At 43.8% G+C, this 17,544-nt stretch overlaps 1 protein-coding gene across 1 annotated transcript in view; it reads right to left on the reverse strand.

The window, feature by feature from the left end:
• Nucleotides 1-6,554, reverse strand: part of LOC124596040 (protein takeout-like) — a 123,834-nt gene extending 117,280 nt beyond the window's left edge. The window contains exon 1 of the mRNA XM_047135009.1: nucleotides 6,336-6,554. The gene's annotated coding sequence lies outside the window, so the exon portion shown is untranslated. The remainder of the gene's footprint in view (nucleotides 1-6,335) is intronic.
• Between the last annotated feature and the right edge of the window lie 10,990 nt (nucleotides 6,555-17,544).

A 17,544-nucleotide genomic window follows, 5' to 3' on the forward strand; every position in this document is an offset into this window, starting at 1 on the left:
GTATAATTTGCGCAGTTATGTTATTAATTCCAGGTTTGAATGTCAGCAAATGTAGGTTTTTGGACTCCCTCGTGAACTTATTGGGTCTGAGGTACTGGTTATAAGTAAATGTTCTTAATCTTGGCAAACCACTTTCATTTTTTAATAAGCAAAGAGATGCTACCTGTTTTAACGAACTGGCTTTAACAGTTATTTTAGGTCTCGACCTAAGCCTGTTTAGATTGTGTCGACATTGTAGATGGTCCGGGGTTTGTGTTATCGATACCAGGGATGGAGAGTTCGAAGTGGGGCATTTATCATCTGATTCAGTCTAAGCTCTTCTTGATGTTTTTCGGGGCTTTCCTGAAGTATTGACCAACAAGCTGGGAATGACTAATAGCATCCTGTTTCCTGAACAGGTGCTTGTCTGACAATATCCATAGCTTCTATCTCCCATGAAGATGAATAATGCTATGTATTTGTGAGCAAGATGTTGGATGAGGGAGGCATTAGACCAACGATATCCCCATATGCATCACCAATATTTCTGATGGTGAAGGGCAGTCGGGGGAGTTCAGACTAGTGATTGATTACTGACTGCTCAACCATAAGTTAGTACTGGAGTCAATTTCCTTTCCCGGTTTTCTGAAACCCGTTATTTCTCCGTGGTTGATCTCAAGCAGGCGTACTACCAGATCCATTCGGCCGAAGGATCTAAGACGTCCACTGCTTTGCAACCGACTGGAAACTGTGTGATATCAAGCGGGTGCCCTTTGGTCTGCCAGCTGGAGCGGCAATCCTCTCCAGTTTGCTCAGTTTGGTGCTCGGAGATGTAAAATTTAAGTTCATATATAATCATCTGGACGTCGTGATATACAGTGCGCCATTCGGTGGACATTTAGAATATTTACGCCAGATTGTGGAGCATCTAAGGGAGGCGGGTTTAACCATCTATCCACCAAAGTTACTCTACCGTGTCAGGAGTTCTCCCCTCAATCCTGAACAATCTACAAGTAGGGCAATCTACAGCTTTCGCCCGCCCAAGACCAAGAAGTGGATAGACTGATTAGTCGATATGACGAATTTTTTGGTGAATTCGTGCCCAGGTTTGCTAATCTGTTGTGTAAAAAAGGGGGGCCATTTCTATGGACTGAGATCCAGCAGGCAGCTTTTGATGCGCTAAATATCCTTAAGTAACGCTTTCATGTTCACGATTCCCGATTTCCGTCGACCGTTCGTAGTACAGATGGGCGCCTCGAAATCGAGTGTAGCTACCAGGAGCTGGATGGCGAGCGCTAGTAATTCGTTTACACATCGAGGTCTCTGTCACATGCGGAATGAAAACATTCTACATACGAGTTGGAAGCATGTACCGTACTACTCAATATTGAGAAATTTAAATATTATCTCTAACGCCTTCAATTAACTCCGGAGACAGATAACCAAGGCGCTGCAGTCGTGGACTGTGCGGCTGGTCCCGGCTGAGGTTCGAACCTTCCTTCGGGCATGGGTGTGCGTGTTTGTCCCTAGGATAATTCAGGTTAAGTAGTGCGTAAACTTAGGGACCGATGACCTTAGCAGTTAAGTACCATAGGATTTCACACACAGATAACCAAGCGTCCTGCTGGGTCTTGTCACGTCCACACAAAACTGGATGCATTGAACGTTGGACAGAGCGTATTTCGGCCATCCTGTTCTCCGTGCAGCACACAAAGGCGCAACATAGCGCCGTGAGCAGTATATTTGAGGAGGAGGAGGAGGAAGAGAGCTGCCAGGTGGTGAATGCCGTGCCGGTTGAGGTGTCGGCCTTGTTTGGTAACCTTCAGGAGCAGCAGGAGGAAGATCCAAATTTAGGACTCAGGAAGCGGTTGATGTCGGGCGAGGAGGAACCGGTATATGAACTATAGAAGCGGATTCGCTGCCACCACAAGCGACGGTGTGAGGTAGCTAAGATCAGTCCGTTGCTGTGCTGGTACCGCTGTCTTTAAATACCACCGTATCTCGGTGAAAGGTGGCACCAAGGTGTATATAAGACCATCCACAAGATCCTAGTATCCCTGAACTGGGAATCATTGTATCGTGATGTACGGAAAATGATAAACCAGTGACAGGAAGCTTCTTCAGTCAACTTGGGGAGAGACGTGAATGGAACGTCTGTTCATTGACTATGTGGTTCCTTTGCCGCGTACCCAGGATAGGCAGCGGGATAGTATTGTGATAGTAGAAGAGCTTCTTAAGCTTAGCTGGTTGGTGCTCAGTGTGGAAGTAATCCCTGGGCGAAGCATTAAACTTCTGACCAGGATCTTTTCCTTCTTTGGGCCCCCACGAGTAATCGTTAATGGTAACACCCTAGCATTTGTATCAGTTCTGCTTTCAGTCGGGGATGAAACACGTAACTGCGATAGCTTACTACTCCTGTCTCTCCCTTGTCGAATGGGTGAATCGAAACTTAGTGCGCCTCATTATATTTCACCTGGATGCCTAAACTAAATGGAACCCCTTCTTGCCCTAGCTTAACTTAGCCTTTAATACCGGTAGAACGAGGCCCAAACGGCGACCCCAGCGTCCCTCCTGTTCCCATATTCCCTCAATTCTCCTTTGTCCAATATTTGGTCGATCCAAGACCTGATACCTAACAAGATTAGCCCAGAGATTATCAAGCACAACTGGCGCAAGTCTAAGGTCAATATCGCGAGCGCACACGTAAGGGCGCAGCGCGGAGAACAGCGGTCGACGTCCGAGCAACATTGAGGTCGGAGACTTGGTGGCCAGGACCATGCAGAAAAGGTATCAGGAAAGTTGTCACATCATTTGTGGGGTCATACAAGGTGGTGGAAAAGCCTACTCTAGTCACTCGGGGCCGGCCGCGGTGGTCTAGCGGTTCTAGGCGCTCAGTCCGGAACCGCGCGACTGCTACGGTCGCAGGTTCGAATCCTGCTTCGGGCATGGATGTTTGTGATGTCCTTAGGTTAGGTAGGTTTAAGTAGTTCTAAGCTCTAGGGGACTGATGACCACAGATGTTAAGTCCCATAGTACTCAGAGCCATTTGAACCATTTTTTTTAGTCACTCGGAAGCCTTTAATGAGGACACAGGTGTTGATCACTGGTTGCAACTGAGTCTTGTCAGGCTGGGCAGATCTCAATAGTTTCTCCATTGTTGTGAACACTCCCCTTGGGAGCTTCAGTTTATGGGATGATAGTGTCTCAGTGTTTGGTGCTATTAATGTACCTCTTGCAGTAGGAGTCTCTGATTTGATATCTACTCTGTGACTTGACGTATCGAAGTTCGTTGATTTCCGTTTCGTGCTTCAGCTCAGCCTCCTGGTTAGAATTTCGTGGTGGCCGATCTCCAAATCTGCGTTACCACAATTCTAACCGCCTTCCGATGCGCCACGGTAGTTTCACATTTTCCTTGATGTAAAAGTTTTTTTATTCCTAGCCTGTTTATTTGTGTTTAATGTATTACTGTTGAATTCTTGCTATGATTTCCAGCTGGGACTGACATGTGTTTTGAAACATAAGTCTCGCGGCATTCAATAATAGTTTGGTAAAGCATTAATTACTACCGCCCATCTTACAAGCTTTCTGGATCAGCTCGGAGGAAGTTTTCTAGCCAACCTTCCTATAGTCTTTTCGGGTGGGAGTTGAGTCTGTTCTGTGTGCTGACGGGTGGATTCGTTTCGGTCGTGCGCCAAGGGCGTAGTAATTGGATTTCTTACAGCGGCTACAGGTCTACTGAGTCCTTTACAACCAGCTAACTTTGTTACCTCGGTTAGAGAGGTTCTCATTTGAAATTAGTCTAAGTGCATTGATGTCCTTAATTAATTATTATTATTTATTATTATTATTATTATTATTGGTGTTCGCCGATTATACAGCCCACGAGTAGTTTGCATTGTGGACACAAGGGGTGGAGAATTCGAAATGGGGCATTTATCATCTGATGCTGCCCTAGCTCTCCTTGATGTTTTGCGGGGCTTTCCTGGAGTACTGACCAACAAGTTGGGAATGACCAATCGAACAGAGGATCGCATTATACTTTTTGACCAGGTGCCTGTCAGACAATATCCACACCTTCGCCAGCCGGTGTGGCCGAGCGGTTCTAGGAGCTTCAGTCCGGAACCGCACTGTTACTACGTTCGCTGGTTCGAATCCTGCCTCGAGCATGGATATGTGTGATGACCTTAGGTTAGTTAGGTTTAAGTAGTTCTACGGCTAGGGGCTGATGACCTCAGATGTTGCCCCATAGCGCTCAGAGCCATTTGAACCATACCGTCTATCTCTCCCCAGGATACAATCTCTGCGCAAGTTAGTGAACAAGATGTGAGACGAAGGAGTCATTGGGCCACCGACGTCCCCATATGCAACACCAACATTTTGTGAAGGGCAATGGGGGAAATCCAGATCGGTGTTTGATTACTGATGACCAATTGTAAGTTTGTTCTGTTTTCCCCTCCCCCTAATTTCCACTTGTCTAATTGGCAATCGTATGATGCAACTGCACAGTCACATGTGTCTGCTTCGTGTGTCGTAGAACAGGAGTACAGGTCATTCCATGTAGGCTTTCACGGCCGGCGTCTTTATCAGTAAACTCTTCCGGGCTAAGTTGCCGTGGTCGATCTGTAGAAGTTCTACAGATCGACCACGGCAACTTAGCCCGGAAGAGTTTACTGATAAGGAGTACAGGTATTCTGAGCAGTTGACTTCAGGACAGTGACGGCGGTCACTATGTGCCGATTACCTTGTATTGTCATTCTAATAGTATTAAGATAAGTTCAGTTGATCAAAAATCGGTTAAAATTATGCTGCGAGGTCCGCATTTACAAGTCCCAAGCATTTCTGCCTCTGTTTTTGTGACCGAAACATTTTTTCGATCAAATCACTTCAACTTCTGTCAGTGCGTAAACAATTTACCTTAAAACTAAAACAGTAGTTTAAATTCCCTCACTGGCAATGATAATGTTTGGTAGTCACAATATAGTGGTCTTATTAAGAATGTTATTTATGTACAGAACTTTATGTGTAAAGAAGTCATTATCACTCTAATACCTATTCAGATGTTTCTAGATTCTTATGAGTTGAAATTTTTGTTACTAGCGGAAATTTTCATAATAATAACAAAAACAGGTGTAGTTACTAATAAAAAGGTGCAATATAAAGACAATATCGAAGACCAATCATTAGCTGCTGCTTCACAAATGTCACTGCATCACAAACATATCTTCCTTTAGCCAACAAAAATATATTAGGTCTACGCTTTTGCTTCCGCAGTTTTAGAATAGATATCAGTAGCAGCAAGTGGTAGTGCGGTTGGTAGGTCGTAGATGTCATACAGCAAACGTAGACATTTGTAAACATAACTACATCAAAATATTAGTCGATTTGTGATTGCACCATGAAGCTATTCTCGACTGAATATGTCAACTTACGAGCCCAATATTCGTCGTTCGCAGAAAGTTATAATTTTACGCTTTAACGTGATTATATCTGCGGCTGAAGCTCATAAAATCCTGGGCAGAACCTACGGTGAGGCTTTTATTAGTGACAGAACGTGCAGAGAATGGTTTCATCGCTTCGAGGTAACTGATTTTGTACGTCGAAGAAAAGTGGTGAAAGACGGAAGCTTCTCGAAGCTACGGTAAAGAGGAAAAACTCGCAGGATATCATTATCGGAAGCAATTAATGCGTTTCAGCCGAGGGTTGAAGACCAACGGTCACGATATAGTGATAGGTGATTTTCCAGCACGACAATCCTCGACCCCACGTCGTAAAATCCATCTAAACATGCTTGGAAACGCTGAAATAGACAGTCCTACCCCACCCGCCGTATTCTCCAGATATTGTTCCTCCGACTACCACCTTTTTCGATCAGTGTCACACGGTCTGGCTTACCAGCACTTCTAGTCATATGAACAAGTGCAAAATCGGATCGGTGCACGGATCTTCTCAAATGACGGGCAGTTCTTCCGCTGCGAGATTAGTACGCTGCCCAAACGATGGGAAAAAGTAGTGGACAGCGACGAACAATAATTTGAATTGTAATTTTTTTTTTGCAACGAAGCCTCCAGCTTCGAGAAAAAAACGGGACAAGCAAAGTTGTAGATCTAATACCTCCGATTTAAACTTAGGTGTTTATGTCTTAGTCTAATAAACATCGATCGCACACAATTTCAGGTCGCAAACAAAAGGTACCCACTGAACTTGAAGAAACTGTTTTCGGTGTAACGTTAGAACTAAGGTTCAAATATTTTTGTTTTTCGGAACTAAACCCGTACTGACAACAATATAGATGCAACAGGTAGCGAGCTTATGCCTTGCGAAGCTAGCGGCGCCGCTCAGCTGTGTTGTTGACTTACGAGCCCGCAGTTCCGCTGCTACTGCTGCTGCTGCTGCTGTGTGTGCGGCGGCAGCCAGGCGACTGGAGACCGGAGACTGGTACGCGGCGCTGCTGCGGCCGAGTTGTCTGCAGGCCGGCAGAGCGGCTGCCAGCGGCTGCCCTTGACACGCGCCGATCGCGAATCCCTGCCCTACGGCGCAGGATCCATCTCTGTGAATCCACTGCCGGGCGTCGCCGATTTAATCTCCACCCGTCATCCTTGAGCTACTGGAAGTATCTTCCCGCGGGATCTACAGGCGTTACATGGTGTTCTTGAGCTGTCCGCACTGATTGATCGGTATTAACCGTTTCAGAGCCTCTGTCTTTAATTGTGTTCATTAATGTTGGCTGGGTATTAGCTGCAACAGTAATATTTTTCGCCAATGGAAACCTCATGTACACATTTGTGAATATTTAACCTTTTCACCACGCATACGTTCTGCCATCTGTTGGGCAGAACTGCAAAAATATCAACGAGTGTCTGTACCAGTAAGCAACAACTTGTGGCCTCTAGATTACGCAGGAGTGGTCGGTTAGTTATATTCCACTGTATAATTCACTATTATTATTTTGCATGGCAATTATTGAATGATCAGTTAAGTCCATAAAGAGAATCCACGTGTACGTGTTATGAAAACTGGTAGATATATACGTGTAAAACCTGCATCTAAAATCATTAAAAGATCACATAAGAGCAAGCATTAGAGCGCATAGAAAAACTTCCTTCTCCCAGAAAAAAATCTGGCCTGAAACGGTTAATGTGCTTGCTTCACTTCCAGAAGGCACGTAAACTCGCTATATGGTAACAGCTCCCACTGTGCCATGCGTCAGCCGGTCGCTGTGGCCGAGCGGTTCTAGGCGCTTTAGTCTGGAACAGCGCGACCGCTACGATCGCAGGTTCGTGTCCTGCCTCGGGCATGGATGTGTGTGATGTTCTTAAGTTACTTAGGTTTAAGTAGTTATAAGTTTTAGGGTACTGAAGACCTCAGATTTTTAGGTCCCATAGTGCTCACGGCGATTTTTTGTGCCATGCGTGAGTTTATCAATTGCAGAAAGTGTCTTTTTTGCTGATAATATTTTCAGACCTCCTCTTGATCATCGTTTAAAGCGTGTACTGTATGAGAAGTCTATGTAGAGCGTATGTCACTTTCGTTGTACCGTGTATCTGATACTCCTATAGTTGCATTACTGAACTTAAAATAGTGAATTATTATTTGTGTATTTCTGAGGGAGCCATTACAATTTTTTTTGCTTTTTTTTACATTCAAGGTTTTCACGAGATGTTTTGTGCCTTACATAGTGTCTGAATGGTTTCGCTGTTCAAACGATCATGAGATTCTTGAACCGTCTTTCTTGCTACTCCAGCGTAACACGGTTCATAAACACCTCGGAATTACTCCAATTGTATCAATCTATGCAGCAGACCTCATCCTAAAGGTGCCGTAACGTACCAATGAAATGAACATTGTCATTTGCTTAGCATACACTTGTATACAAAACTCAAGGACTAAAGAAACTTCCGGTTGATGTGACATTGCCAAGAAACAAAGCTGGGGGAAACTTGGTTACACACAGAAAAAAATGCTACAGTGTAGCACAGAAGAGAACTGAAAGCAATACACATTGTAAGTAACAGAAATCAAATATTTATTTAAAGACGATAACTATTCAGACAATGAAGTCACCGTGATTTATGGTGGTAACCTCGACATGACGTAAGAGGAGAGATGATTCTTAACATCTGAAAAAATTATTTTTTGCCGGCCGGAGTGGCCGAGCGGTTCTAGACGCTACAGTCTGGAACCGCGAAACCACTGCGGTCGCAGGTTCGAATCCTGCCTCGGGCATGGATGTGTGTGATGTCCTTAGGTTAGTTAGGCTTAAGTAGTTCTAAGTTCTAGGGAACTGATGACCTCAGCAGTTAAGTCCCATTGTGCTCAGAGCCATTTGAACCATTCGAAAATTACTTTTGTCGGGGTCCACAGCCACAACCTGCTTTGACAATGAAAACACAGTCCAAGTAGGCTGTATTCTAAGCTGTGTGATCACTACGGACGGTGGTATATGCTCTGTAACATGCTGCCATGCTCGCCACGGTTTTTTAAAGGATTCTTGAAGTGGGGCGTAGTGTTCCTGTACCAGCGCCGTTGGCAACTGACGGATGGTAACTGCGTGCGAACGGGCTGCAATACGTCTCTCTAGCGCATCCCATGTTTGCTAGATAGGATTCAACTCGAGCGAATGGAGACGCCCTTCCCTTTTCCGAATACTCTCTCTTTCCAAGGCCTCCTCCGCCTGCGCAGTTCGATGCAATCACGCACGTCCGTAAAAATAAAATCACCTCCGGATGCACCCCTGAAAGACACACGTGGGGAAGGAGCACAGTGTCACAATATCGTAAACCTGCGAGTCTACCGTGTACAAATATATGAAGGTCAGTACACCCATGCAAAATTATGACTCCCTACACAACAACATCTGCACTACCAAACGGATATAGTTCGACAGTGTTCCTGGGTGCATTACGTGTTACCGCTTCTCACCATATGAGTGTACGTGACGAGCAGTAGAGCTCACTGGGAAGTATCCATAGCCTATTAATAATTATTTGACACCTTTTGTAATGTCGAAAGGAACGTCAAAAGCGTGGGGCGATTTCAGTGTAATAATTGTCTTTGAAATAAATTATCATGACTTTTTTTTCTCACTGCGTATTTCTTTCAGTCATCTTTTGTACTATACTGTAGCATTTCCGTCTCTGTATAGTCAAAGTTCCATCGAGCTATGTTACTAGCCACTGACACATCATGCGAAAAGTTACTTTTCTCCTTAAGTTTTGCACACCTGTGTGCATGGTTTCACGACGCATTCCAACATTATGTTCTCAACATAGTCATCCTGGCGACGACACATTTCCCCCAGCGGGAGAGCAGTTTGTTGAGACTGTCAGTGAAGAATGATTGACTTTGTTGACGGAGGCACAACCTCACTTAAGGGGCTCCGGAACGCCCTATACTTGCAATGTTAAAATAACGCTTATAAATTACATCTTTCCTCACAAAGTATTTGAGGTAGGAAGTTGAACTTCTTACAGATTATTTATTGGAATATGGGCTACAACTTAACACAGGGATTTTACAAAATTTTAGTTCAGTTATTAAAGATGATTTTTTTTCATTTGTAATGAAAATTCACAACACTTTTTTGCAATTTTTTATTTATATATTCAAAAATATACAGTTTTTTGGAAAAAGGCTGTGTTAAATTATGCAGAAGGTACTGTGTAACATTTACGGAAAGTTTGAAACAAATATGTTTGGAAGATCCTTAGAAAACATGTAATTAGTATGAGAAAATAAAAGTTTTGGGAATCGAGCGACAAAGATTGGATTAACTTTTTAGTGCATTCCAGGTCCATAGGATGGATTATCTTCATCCTCTACAAACTCCTCCTCCAGCTTCCTCTTGTTCCTCCTCCTGTTTACTCTTGCTTGTATTTCTAGACTCTTTACAGCCCTGTCTGCAGCCCGAAGGCGTTCCTTGTCTAAAGCAAGCATCGTTCGTTGTTGTGTTCGTAGATTTTGCTACCATTTTCTTCAGTTGCAGTTACTGCAACACTGTTCCAAAAGGTGGTCATGTATGAACACTTATCACATTTCAGTTGTATTTCACTAGCAAGTCCTACGTGCTTTATTATGGAGAGTTCCAGACCAACTTCACCACAATGAATACATCTTACACAGTTTGAAAAAATTCCTTTGAGAACCGACATATCAAATATTTCATTCACATCCGATTCGCCCATAAAACATTCATAGTTTTCACTCATTGAACCAAGCTTCTTCTGTGAAGTATTTTCTTTCCCACTTTGACTGCTATGGACAGGTGTACTTGAGAGGTTAGGTTCACTCACTTGGTTATCGTCTTTATTGTTTACAGTAATAACACATACCTTTGGCTTTCCAACATTTCTCCTTTTCTTAAAAGCCTTCAGAGGATTTCTAATAACTTCACTTTTACTCATTATTATACTTCAACAAAACAGAGACTCAAGAAACAGAATTAATTACGTATATTTTCGAGATAACGACAGAGTAAATAAACATGAAACAATCGACAATCACACCAGCGATATATATTGAACCATCACAGGTTAGCCACAACACATACTTTATCTCACATCACTAAAATGTACCTGATGAACACGGACGTTAATAATAACACCATTTGACAGCAGTTTAACAGCACCACAGTGGGTCACGCCCATGTAGAACACATTTCAAAAAAAATTTAAATATAGTTGTAGTCTTCGGAATTGAATAAATTATATATCTATTAAAAGGTAATATCTGCAGATTCAGAAAACGCAAGAAACTAAAAATTGAACTTTTCATGATTTTGAGCCTTTCCGGAGCCCCTTAAGCCTCCTCGTGTATGTCCTGGCATTGTCGTGCCGAAGAAGAGGATGCTCCATGTGGGTAAGAACTCTTACAATTCGGAACTAGGTTACAGCACGCTGTTTCTCACGCTCAGACGTAGCTACGTTACACAGTGCCATGTTACACGCTACCGTTCGGAGCCCTCTAGCGGCAGACCGGTACAAGTATGGTGACATGAAGAATAGAGATGTAGAATGTAAAAAAAAATTGTTTTATTTAAAAACCTCTAAGAGTTTTCACGTAGAAATTCGGAAACCTTGCTTTTCAGCACGACCTCCAACTTACAGAAGTGTTTTGCTGCTTTTACTACTAACGGCTGCAACGAAGAAACAATTAACGAAGTCTCGTCTGCTGTACATTCAGGATCTCATCGATCATTATGGAACGTTTTTCACCGAGTCGGCTTTAATCCGATTAGATATCTGTTCGAGTGCACTAAAGATGGTCGTTGCTACGCTGCGTACTGAGAAAGTTTATGTTAGTTACGATAGAAAATTGCTTTACATCGGAGGGAGGAGGACGACTTTTTGTTCATGGTTGTAAGTGTACGAGTGTTACTTACGACTCTGACAACATTAAAAAATCACGGTGTCATAACTCCAAAATGAAAGCGGTAATCACACTGTTCGACAGGACCTGCGCCGGCCAGCGTGGCCGAGCGGTTTTAGGCGCTACAGTCTGGAACCGCGCCATCACTACGGTCGCACGTTCGAATCCTGCCTCGGATATCGATGTGTGTGACGTCCATAGGTTAGTTAGGTTTAAGTAGTCTGATGACCTCAGAAATTCCCATAGTGCTCAGAGCCATTTGAGCCGACAGGACTTGCATGCTAGCTGTGCAGCCTTTTACCTTCAAAGAAAAGGTGCTACCGGTGAGCGGAACAGTCAAGTAGCTCGCCAACACGAATCGGCTTGACGGTACTCCCGTTACGCGTGGCCCCAAACACGTGGAGGACGCAGCGGCCAGTGACCTGTCCCAACGACGGCCAGGCAGCGCGGCAGCGGAAGCACCACGTAATCACTGCACCAGCTCTCCAGGATCGCCAATGTAGGCCTCTAAAATTACAGTCAGTGGGGAATATACTCGCCCCCAACCTCTCACATCCAGTCCTATGGCGTTTATGCATTTATGCTACGTGATTTAAAATACAGAAGAATAAGCTCATATCAAAGTCATTCGAAGAAATTTGGACATGACCCAAATCAGCGGAAGGTGTTTATGCTTTTTCTAGCGTCTTGTTTTGCACCCTTCTGTGGCGTGGTCGGAGGGCAATGCGACATTCACGCTTACGAGAATGAAACGGCAAAGGCAGCCTCTATGAACCCCAACTCAGTGTCACCCGCGCACCTTTGTTGAGCACGTTAAAAATGTATCTGTACAGTTGCACTACAAATTTTAATGAAAGTTACGTGCCACAGAGGCCGAAAACTTCGCTCTTAATGTTACAATATTAAGCAGCCTCTAACACAGAAGAATTTACTGGGTACTGATTAATCTTCATAGAATGGGCGGCCCACTTAATCGTTCCAGCTCAAATATCTCTGCAACAACAATAGGTACTGAGAAAAGGCTTTTGCGGGTATCAATGTAAGGCAGGTGCTCATGAAAGTAAATACTATAGACATCATAAAAAGCAAGCAAATATTTACAGCACAAACATGATTTTTTGAATTGACACCAAGTATTATTTCTTAAGCAATCAATAATGTGAAAAATCGCGAAACGAATGGCATTAGTTGCATCGATATACGAGAATAACATCCCGAGAACTTGCAAAGCGAAGTTGACACTTGACGTAAACAAAACGCGCCGCTATTGCACATCTCGAGATGCATACCTGAACCCCATTTTGACAGTAATCTCGATGTGATTGGCGTACTACAATACGACAAACGTTGTACTTATTGCTGTTTGAACGAAACAATATTAATGTCCAATCACATCGAAAAACCAGGGGGTTTACACGTATGTACTTTATTTATCTTGGGTACAGATGTAGAGGAGTATATCACCATGGGTAAGATAGATACTGCCTACAGGAAAATTAAAGAGACCTTTGGAGAAAAGATTGGTTGGTTGTGTGCGAAATCTTATGGGACTTAACTGCTAAGGTCATCAGTTCCTAAGCTTACACACTACTTAACCTAAATTATCCTAAGGACAAACACACACACCCATGCCCGAGGGAGGACTCGAACCTCCGCCGGGATCAGCCGCACAGTCCATGACTGCAGCGCCTTAGAGCGCTCCGCTAATCCCGCGCAGCTGTACATTAATTACTTAATGGCACATGACACGTACAGGACGTGCCACTGAACATGTTTGATAATTACGTTAGAACTGAACTTTTACACATGGAGAAAAGATTACACAAATATAAAATAGTTCCTACAAAAGAAACATAAGTCTTCTCAGAAACATTCAAAATGTACGCCGGTATGCATTCACCTTTCTGACAGCAGAAACGCTACAACGTATGTTGGAAAAGAGATCACCATCTACAGGGCAACACCGCTGTGCACCCTCCAACACTGATCGACTCACTGCTGGCAGTGTCTGGGGTGCTATTGCGGCACGCGCGGCGGTAATACGAGCCTTCGTGCTCGTCCATTTTTGTTTGAAACTTCTGATACACCACATTTTCCATATGTCCCCAGACGAAAAATTCGTGAGACAAAGCCCGGCGACCGCGCTGGAAATCTCTGAACAGGACTGCCCCGTCCTATCCATCGATTTAGGAATTCTTGGTTGGTACACTGACCGGTACTGTCCCGTAGTGTGCACGTAGATAAATAGGACACGCAGGAGGCAAATCATTACATACGTACCAATGTTTGTGGCAGAAACTCCTAGTATTGCTTTCGGCCATCGTGATAAAAGTGAAACTAAGATTACGTACATCACTCACATCGTGATTTCGGTTCAGTGTTCATCTCCGAATGTGCAATAGCGGCGCATATCGTTTCTTTCAAGCGTCAAGTTCGCTTTGTAATTTCTCTGGGTGTAATTTATATATTGCTATGCTACTAACGCCATTTTTGTAACATTTCATGTTATTAATTGCGAAAGAAATAATACAGATGTCCATTAAAAATAATTTGTGTTGAAAATAATAATTACCTACATTTTAGCATGTCTCATAGTACTCACTTTCATGAGCCCCTGCCTCACATTGATACCCGCGAAAGTCGGTTTTGGATATCTATTGTTGTTCCACAGATATTTGCGGGTGCGTGAGAACTGCGTGCTGTAATGGAGTTTCTAATTCGAAGAGTTCGTCTACATATGAAGCACTCTCTCCTTCGGCATACCAATACCAGCCCACACATGAGCAGTGCAACATCGGTAACAATCTGACGCCTTGGGTTCACTGTATCGATCATCCTGCATACGCTCCCGACTTGGCCCCATACGGTTTTCATCTGTTTTCAAAACTTGAGGAATACCTTTGACGACTTCACTTTGAGAGTGACGAAGCGGTGCGGGGAGAGTTGATGTTCTGACTCCATCAACAAAGTCAAACATTCTACAGTCATAGTATCATCAAACAGATCTCTCGTTGGCCAGCTTGACCATGTTGAGAAATAAACATGCAGACATGAAGAATAAAGATATATAATGTTAATAACGTTTGTTTTATTTGAAAAGCTTTAAGAGTTTTCATATTCAAAATTCGGAGCTATTAACTCTCAGCACGCCCCTGTATAATAAATGTTGATTTCCAATGCATTGTTGGAATGCTTGTGACATATATAATTACCTAAAGCACACACGTACTTATCAGTTTGCCTTGGTAGCTGAGTGGTCCACACCGGTCCACTGCTTTAAAAAAAATCTGTAGAGCGCTTGTAAAAAAAGTGGTCAGACTATGTTAAAAAAAGTGGTCAGCGTAGATGGCTGTCAGACGGAATACTCAGTTTGGATTCCCGATACTACCAAGTATTTTTCTTTTACTTGGCGGGAGGACTGGTGTGGATTGCAGTCAGCCTTTTGATGTTAGTTGAGGAGCTACTTGACCGAGCAGTAGCGGCTCCAAGGTCTAGTAAGGCTGTAAAGTGGCCGGGAGAGCAGTGTGCTGAGCACATGCCCCTCCATAACGTATGCACATGACGCAGCAAACCAGAAGATGGCACGGTGGCCGGCAGACATCCCTTGAGCCGTGATAGTCTGGCGAGGAGCTCCTTTTATATAAACTGAAGCAGACGTGGAATCAGACGGGTATAACTGAATAAAAATGCAGTTTAATTTACGTTAATAAGTATAAATAAATTTATGTATCATTTGTGACTGTGAGCATTCATATACAGGATGTCCGCGCCGATAGCTGAATGGTTGCAGGCACGGTAGCTCAGCGTGTTCGGTCAGAGGCTAGCAGGCACGGTAGCTCAGCGTGCTCTGTCAGAGGGCTAGCTGCCATCTGTAATAAAGAAAATGAGTTAATGGATCAACAACGAACTGAAACGGGTGTCTTTCGACGTCCGCCCAGAGCAGATACAACGAACGAAAAGGAACAAAATGAGAATTAAAAAAAGAGGGTTTAGCTATCCTCTGTAATAAAAACTGAGTGAACGGATCAACGAACAACCTGAACGAGCGTCATGGAACGTCCGCCACGAAGAAAGTCAACGAGCAATATAGAGCAAAACGAGATTTAAAAAAAAGGGTCAACGTGATTCGATCCCCGGCTGGGTCTGGGATTTTCTCCGCTCAGGGACTGGTTGTTGTGTTGTCTTCATCATCATTTCATCCCCATCCCGCGGGCAGGTCGCCCAATGTGGCGTCGAATGTAATAAGACCTGCCGAGTAAGGGGTCTCCCGGCCAATGACTCCAAATGATCATTTCATTTTCCATATACAGGATGAAAACGAGTGAGCTGTAGGGACGAATTCCTGACTGGAAATGGATGAACATGTGTCCGGGAATGGGCGATGTGCGTGCAACTACAACAAATCGTCCCGGAACACATTACAGAGCTGCGTCGCATCCACGTCACAACAGATGTTCAAAGTGGTCTCCAAGAGCTTGAAGGTGAGATAGTACCGGTTGTCATGCACGATACACATAATAGTACTCTGGCTAGCAACATGTTGGCGGGGCACTTAGTCTCAGTGTGCTGTAGATCCCGGTCCTCCAAATGTGATGTATGCACATTCAATTACCTCCCCCCACATGTTCGTCTGCCTGAAGGACCCATTATCATACAAACATCCAAAAAGTGCCTTAAATGTTGTGTGACGTAGTTTCTGAGGTTTTGGTGTAGCAGTGCTGCCTGTCAACCGTTTCCACATGCTTGGCCGTGTGACGTAACGGGCGAATTGTGGCGTCCTGAAAATATTCCAAGTTCGGAGTTGGCGTGGGCCGCTCATTGGGCGTGGACCGCTCGGCAGGCCAACTACGTGGTGCCGGACGTTAGCGGAAGCAAGAGGGGTCCAGCCCTATCGCGTGGCTGGGAATTCCATGTTGACTCTGAGACGAAAAAACTGGTTCAAATGGCTCTGAGCACTATGGGACTTAACATCTGAGGTCATCAGTCCCCTAGAACTTAGAACTACTTAAACCTAACTAACCTAAGGACATCACACACATCCATGCCCGAGGCAGGATTCGAACCTGCGACCGTAGCAGTCGCGCGGTTCCGGGCTTAGGCGCTTAGAACCGCTCGGCCACCGCGGCCGGCTCTGAGACGATGAAGGAGATGTCTATGCTGGGAGTGCCAAAGATGGCGGGCTTTGTGAAACCATAACAGCAGACAATTCACAGTTCGTACAGAAATTAATAGTAGCTAGATGAATGATAATACCTCAAAAAGAAACATGCGCATTAATTTATTTGCACGACCATTCTGATGGTATAATCAGATTTCCAATATCTTTATTAGTTTAAAGTTTACTATCTGACTGTAAATTGTACAAGTAACACCCAGCAACGAATTTCCAAAATCTAAACGCTTTTCTCGGTCGACGTGTCTTTAGAAAGCTATTTGTGTAAACCTAAATTGGTATAAATTACAGGCATTTAACTTGAATAGTACATGAGTTGTTGGAGATCAAAGTGGCCGATTACTATCGATCGCGTCAGGCCATAAGTACTCCACAGATACACGAAAAAACGGTAGCAGCATGCTTATAAATATATTTATTCGTCTATATCTTTGTTTATATCTGATATATACTATTCATGAAGAACTTCGTCAAATATTTACTGTGTTTTAGAAAGCACAGTGACATTAGGCTACTGACCTACTTTCACTGGCTGTTCCTTTGATGTATGTTTATTTAATTTGTTTATGTATTTAATAATGTATGTTATAGCGTGTTTATGGTCCAAACGTAGGAATATTTATTTAATTCCAAGTTATTTAAATGTAAATCCAGTATTTCGAAAGTGTTTTATGTTTGCGAGAGTGCATTACCTTGAAGACATAGCGGGAGCGTTCTAGCCAATCACAACGGTCCTGAATGGGCAGACTCGATGGAAGTGGGAAAAGAGTACGGCGCAGGATACGGGAGGTGCTTGACAGTACGGCTACGAATGCAGGCAGTCGGCGGAAAGACTTTGAAAGTGGAGCAGTTTGCGCGTGGTCGTGGAGGATAGAAATATTTCGGAATGCCGACCTGTGCTCTTGTGTGATTTCCGTGGCTTCTGCAGTGAAGATGTAGTATGCGTTCAGAAGTGAATATCTTGCAAGCTATGTTGTTCTTCATAAATAATTACGTGAAGCAGGAATCTATTGTTTCACTGTTATTCA

This window comes from Schistocerca americana, chromosome 2 (genome assembly GCF_021461395.2).
Source record: "Schistocerca americana isolate TAMUIC-IGC-003095 chromosome 2, iqSchAmer2.1, whole genome shotgun sequence".
NCBI lineage: Eukaryota > Metazoa > Arthropoda > Insecta > Orthoptera > Acrididae > Schistocerca > Schistocerca americana.